The following is a 7,534-nucleotide window of genomic DNA, read 5'->3' as shown; positions in this document are numbered from 1 at the left end:
GAGGGTAATCTGGTGCGGGGTGTGACACGAAAGATCTGTATTCCTAGAACATACTGAGCATCACCCAAATATTTCACTTGGAACTGTGATGCTAACCATCTCTTTACGTTAGCAAGAAAACTTGTCTCATTCTCAATGAGCAAGATATCATCAACATATAGAACTAAGAATGTTACAGTTTTGTTGACTATCTTCTTGTATACACAAGGTTTGTCAACGTTATGTTCAAAGTTATGAGATTTGATCGCAGTGTCAAATCTTATAATCCAGAATCGGACGCTTGTTTCAATCCATAAATGGATCGATTAAGCTTATAGACTTTCTGTTCCTGTCCTTTTACGTTGAACCCCTCTCGTTGAGACATAAAAATACTTTCATCAAGATAACCATTCAAAAAAGTTGTCTTGACATCCATTTTCCATATTTCATAGTCATAATATGTGGCAATGGCAAGAAGTATTCTTATTGATTTTATCATGGCAACAGGAGAAAAAGTTTCTTCATAATCAACTTCTTCTCTTTGTGTAAAACCCTTTGTCACGAGTCTGGCTTTATAGGTCTGTACCTTGCTAGTTTTGTCTCGTTTTCTCTTGTAGATTCACTTACAACCTATAGGTGTAACACCTTATAGTTGATCTACAGATTCCAAGACTGAGTTGAAGTACATAGACTAAATTTCATCGTCCATGGCTTTTATCCATTGTTCCCTGTCGACATCTTCTATTGCCTTCTTAAAGGTTAATGGATCCTCTAAACCATCATCTATGATGTTTTGAGTTTCTGTTAAACCCATGTAGCGTTCAGGTTATTGAATAACCCTCCCACTACGACAAGGCATTCCCAACTCTTGGGATGGTCGTGACGGGACTACAACCGTTGTTGATGGCTCAGCTTGATCAACAACTCTTGTTGATCTTTTTGTAGTATCTTTAGACAATTCTTGCAATATTAGCTTACTGCGAGGTAGATAATTTTTAATATGATCCTCTTTCAAGAATGTCACATTGTCGATACAAATACTTTATCTTCTTAGGGATCATAAAAGTATCCTCATTTTTTTTCAATGGGATATCCTACGAATAGGCCCAATTTCGAACGTATTTCCAATTTCTTAAGATTCTGTACCAACACCAACACGTGTGATGGACAACCCCATATACGGATATGACGTAAACTTGCTTTGCGTTCTTTCCATAATTCATATGGTATTTCTAAAACACTTTTGGACGGAACAACATTCAGAATATAAACTGCAGTCTGTACTGCATACCTCCAAAAGGATTGAGGTAGAGCATAACTCATCATAGACAAACCATGTCCAACCAAGTTCAATTTCTCCTTTCTACAACACCGTTTTATTGTGGTGTTCCAGGTGCTGTGAGTTGGGATTGAATTCCATGATCTACTAGATAGTTCTGGAATTGCAAATCCATATACTCACCACCTCGATTAGATTGAAGTGTTTTAATTCTTTTACTTAATTGATGTCCAGTCTCAGCCTTAAATTCTTTGAACTTTTCAAAAATTCAGACTTGTGACTGATTAAGTAAATATATCCATATCGAGAGTAATCGTCAATAAAACTGACGAAGTACTGATATCCTCCTCGAGCTTTAACATTCATTGGAGCACAATGGTCTGAATGTATAAGTTCAAGAGGTTCTTTGGTACGAAGACCTTTGTCAGAAAAAGATATTTTCGTCATTTTACCCTCAAGACATGATTCACATGGAGGTAGGTAACTGTCTTCTAACTGATTTAGATGACCACTTTTTACCAACCTCTCAATCCTGTTGAGATTAATGTGACCAAGCCTGAGGTGCCAAAGATAGACATTAGGAGAAATTTTTCGCTTTTTATTATGAGTTTCAGCTTTTTTAAACATCTCTATATTTAAAATGGCTTTTGCTTCCATTAGTTGTAATATGTATAAGTTATTTGCAAGTCTAGCAGAACAAATATGAACACCTCTTGAATAAATAAACACTTCATTACATTCAAAAGATACACTATACATATTCTCTAAAAGACAGGAAATGGAGATCAGATTTCTTTTCATCTTAGGTACAAAGAACACATTTTTGAGCAAGATAAAATAATCTCCAAAAAACAACTTCATATCTCCCACTACTTCAGCTGAAATGACTTCACTTGTGCCCACCTTGAAAGTCATCTCATATTTAGAAAGTCTTCTCCAAGAACTAGTTTCCTATAGAAAAGTACAAACATGATTAGTGGCATCTGAATCTAATATCCAGGTAAGGTGAAAATTTTCCACTATACATGTTTCAACAACTAGTAAATCATATTTATCTTATTTAGTCTTTTCTGTTTTCATTTCAGTCAGATATTTTGGGCAATTACGCTTCCAATGCCCAACCTCTCCACAATGGAAACATTTTCCCTTGGGAGTTTTGTTTTTATTTTTCTTCACAGCGGTTTTCTTTTTCCCTTTTCCTTTCTTCTTCATCTATGTGTTTTTATCCTTAAAAGAAGAAGGACCATCTTTCTTATCATCAACGGGTTTCGTACCAGACATAGACCCTTTGTAAAACTTTTTCGGTTTCAAAATAACTTTTATTTCTTTTTCCTTGAGTTTCATCATAGAATGATAAGTTTGCAATTCATTCAACAGCGTCGTTAAGTTATAAGTGATTTTGTTCATGACAGCATTTGTCTTGAATGACAGATCTCAGGAAGAGATTCCAGTATCATGCTCACTTGACTTATCTCGTCTATTATAGTCCCGTGAGCCTCCGCAACGTTAAAATGGACCATCATGTCGACAATGTGTTCTTTTACATTGGTCCCATCTTTCATACGTGTCACATCCACATATTTGGTGGCTTCATGTCTAACAGACGATGACGGTTGCCCGAACATCTCCTGTAATGATGCCATGATCTCACGAGCTGTGGGCATGACCTCATGTTTTTTGTTGAGTACATCAGATATACTCACCAAGATATAGGCCCGAGCTTTTTCGTTCACCCTCACCCACCTATCATAGACATCCCAAACATTTCGGGTAGCTGTTGAACTGGGAACTCGAGGACGTGCCTCCAACACAAACCTCAAATCGTTTACTACTAATATTGTATTGATATTTGACTTCCAATTCAAGTAACCCTCTCCATTAAATTTGTCAGAAGAAAGCAATTGTATGATCGAGTTCGACATTGCTAAAACATTTTAAACAAACTCTATTAAATATGCATCTAAATTCATTTTAGAAAAACTAATAAAGTACCCAATAAATCTTTTTTTATCTGCAACGATACTTAAGTGATTTAGAACAAGTTCTACCATGGGGCAGTCAAGAATTCCTTCACAAAAGCAAGACAGTTCTTGATCAAATACTATTATCTAGAATAACTCATATTCCAATAGTTCGTTTGGTTATCATTTTCGGCCAAGATCTTTACTAACAATTAGTAACTCTTGTAAGTGTGATCCGCCATTTTCAGATCTTATAGAACGGTATGAGTATGTTCCGAGATAGAAGACAATATCGAAGATGGAACTATAAGATCCTATTCATTTTACTAAAGCTTGGATTGTTCCAAATCCTATGTTACAACCGTCCATAGGGATCGTCGCGGTTAACGACTAGCTAGTGTTGCATAAAAAATGACAACAGGCGCAACATAGGAATCTCACGGTTTAAACTAATGGAGGAGACTGTAGGACAATGTTAAAACATTTCCTTCACCCACTTACTATGAACCACCTCCCTCATTCACCTTGTTATGGACCCATGCAAACACTTTCCGTATGGAGCAGTCGAGGTAAAATCGACAAGAAGCCGAGCATGGATCTCACGTTGTGAACTCTTGAGGACATGAGAGCTAATAACTATATATCAAATATATTTGTTAATCTCCCACTGAAGTGTTCTAAATGTTTGGGTAATTTACTTAGGCATGAAGGCTAATTTCATACAAGCTAAGTAAGTGGTTTATCCAAATATAACTCTTATAATTGGATTTAACCTACAATGTCTAGGTGATAAACCATTTTATTACCTCACATCGCTCATGCAAGCTCATAAAATCAGTTAACAACTCTCAATAGTTCGGTCATAATCCCCAGGTAGGAGGTGTTCTGTAAATCGTCAACTTAAGTACCCCCAATCTTAGACAGGTTTATGAACCGATATGAGTTTGTAACCATACTTTATAAGGTAACAATCTATATTAACATTTAAAATTAGTTGTTAACCTATGTGAGTACGCAGCTGTTCTTTGTTATGGATTTTAAACGTCTAACCAATTTTATAACAACTTACAAAATTAGACATGCTTAACATCCACAACATTCAACAAAGGTATCTAGTATAACTATTATATTAAACACAACCCTAACAAGCAAACTATATATTATAATAATTATATCATATTTTCAATGCATGTAACATGCTTCTTACGGTGGGATTTAAATCTACATGGCATACTGTATGCATATACATTAATTATTTAATTATTACATACATCTCATGCAAAAACAATTAAATACTAACTGTTATGGTTTTTGTTTTGGCATAAACAAGCAAACAGATGGCTAACTATTAGAAACAGCTTCAAAACCGTCTTTGAACCGCTCGAACCGCTCTAAACAGAACCCAACAACTTGAATCGAGTTGGATGAGTCTAAACCAGACCAAAAAAGTTTGAATTGGACCAACCAAAACCCTTTGAGGCTGAACCAGATTGGACTTTGAGAAAACCGATCGAACCGGCTACTCTCAGTCCAACTTCAAAGTGCTACTAAGGCCGATCATGTAGCAATGAAGGTAATTGTCTAATGTCATCGCCTTAGGTTGAGAGGATGTACGCGATCGCTTAGTGTTTGCTGAAAGCTAAATGATTGTTTAGCTCTATCGTATAGAACTACATGATCGCTTAATTCCATCGACTCCATCACATAGAACTAAACGATCACTTAACACCATCGCCCAGCGTTTTCATGTCATCTCTTAGTATCCACTGCAGCTAAATGATCGCTTAGTTCCATCGTATAGAACATCAATGCGTCACTTAGCATTTATCTACACGATCGTATAGGACTACACGATCGCTTAGGTTGAGAGGATGTACGCGATCGCTTAGTGTTTGCTGAAAGCTAAATGATTGTTTAGTTCTATCGTATAAAACTACACGATCGCTTAGTTCCATCGACTCCATCACATAGAACTAAACGATCACTTAACACCATCGCCCAGTGCTTTCATGTCATCGCTTAGTATCCGCCGTAGCTAAATGATCGCTTAGTTCCATCGTACAGAACATCAACGCGTCACTTAGCATTTATCTACACAATCGTATAGGACTACACGATCTCTTAGGTTGAGAGGATGTACGCGATCACTTAGTGCTTGTTGAAAGCTAAATGATTGTTTAGCTCTATCGTATAGGAGTACACGATCGCTTAGTTCCATCGACTCCATCACATAGAACTAAACGATCACTTAACACCATCGCCCAGCGCTTTCATGTCATCACTTAGTATCTGTCACAGCTAAATGATCGCTTAGTTCCATCGTATAGAACATCAATGCATCACTTAGCATTTATCTACATGATCGCTTAGCTCTGCGTCTAAACGATCGTTCAATGCTATTGCATAGCATTTCATCGCATCGCTTAGCGTGTATGTAGCTAAACTATCGTATAGCATCATCGTTTAGCAAATTTGACATATCGTTTAGTTCCCACGACAAAACTAAACGATCGCGTAATGCTATCGTATAGAAAATGCACGCATTGCTTAGCTCCCGTAGGTACACGATCGCTTAGCGTTCAACATCAACAACGACCAGCACCCATTGTTAAACGATCTTCTAGCTTTTCTTCACATTGTGTATCATCTGGAACTAAACGATCGATTAGCAATTGGACCTCACAAACAAATTTGAGCAAAAGTTGAAAAAACTGGAACAACAGCTCGGCCTCCTTTGCTTGTTTCTTTAATTACATCTTAATTTCAACTTTAAATGACTCCAAATAAATTACAGACTCTTGCTAACACACAAAAAGCTCATCAAACAAGAGCCAATTACAAATTTAATTGAGAAATTAAAGAGAATTTAAGATGCCAAAACTCAGAACAACTAGCAGTGCATTAGTTTCATATATCTCATGAAAAACACCTACCCCACCAAAATTAAACCGAATTGAATGCTTAAAAAATACTCTGATACCAATTGAAAGAGTTAAATAACATGCAGTATCAAGGATCCATAAGCATTCAAATTCACTAATTTTGGCAAAAACTAAAGCATGACTTTTTAAAAAGAGGGTTTCAAGATCATATATTTGAAGAACTCTCCAAATGTACAATAGCAGTCTTCACCATAAATCACCGTGAACCACCTCAAAGTCTTCCCTACTATTCTCTTGGAGCTTTAGACAAAGTTGTGGGACTCAAGAACAGTTGAAATGGTGAAAAACAGTGAAAACACACAACAGCTAGATAGGAAGAACAGTTTCTTCTCACAGAGATTTTTCTCTCAAAATTTTTGCATTAAAACCTTCTCAAGTGACTCCAATGTTCTTTATATATTGCAGATGAACATGCAAAGAAGTGAAATGCATGGCTTTTAGCTCATGCTGGGAGAATTAATGAAGAGAAGTTAATGGCTTTTGTGTGAGCATGAAGATGTAGATAATGGAAAAAAATGAAATTCTCCATTTTGTGCAACATGCAAAATCAATTTTCATTTTTCTTTTAAAATCACAAAATGATTTCAAAACAATTTTGATTAATAAAATTGAAAAAATGATTTTCTAAAATTAATTTCATAAATTAATTTAAAATATTAATTAATTTAATATCAAATATTAAATTAATTTTTGCACAATAATCATCTTCATATATTTAAATCATATTTAAATATATATATATATGTTCTCCTGTTCCATTTAATTTGAACGTTTCAAATTAATTTCTCAAGCTACTCTAAAGCTTATCCATTTACGAGCTAGTAGGGGGACCTCACAGACCTACAAATCATGGGCTTCAACGATTTCCCGAGATTAATCGGCTAAACTCATTAGTCCGATCTAACCCCCATTCGTTAACTAATGAGACACTCCACTATAGCCCATAGTTGAACTCCCTTCATTGTAGATATATTATGTCCACTTAATAACCATAATCAGTAAGTTGGTCCTTTACAGGTTGTCTGGAATCACAACTAAGTCAAAAATATCGTTTTACCCCTGTGAATACATCTTGTTCCTTAAGTTCCTACTGATCCTCTAATGAACAATTTTTATTCATAATCTTTATGAATCAAATCCTTTCTCTATCATGAAAAGGCGGGGCCCTGATTGTTCAAGACCTGGAATTTGTACTTAAGAGAACAACCTATCTGCTAACCTCAATAGGGTAGGAGTGAATTCCATCTTGCAAGGCTATGTCTCCAGCTATTCATCCGGTTTTATCCCCAAAATGGTAAGCTTATCGAGCAGTGTTGTTGAACTACTCTCACCGTTTGCAGATCAAAGAATAATCTCGAACAAACAGGAGTTCA

Source organism: Benincasa hispida, chromosome 10 (assembly GCF_009727055.1).
Source record: "Benincasa hispida cultivar B227 chromosome 10, ASM972705v1, whole genome shotgun sequence".
NCBI classification, from domain to species: Eukaryota; Viridiplantae; Streptophyta; class Magnoliopsida; order Cucurbitales; family Cucurbitaceae; genus Benincasa; species Benincasa hispida.
This window is presented reverse-complemented; position numbering follows the sequence as displayed.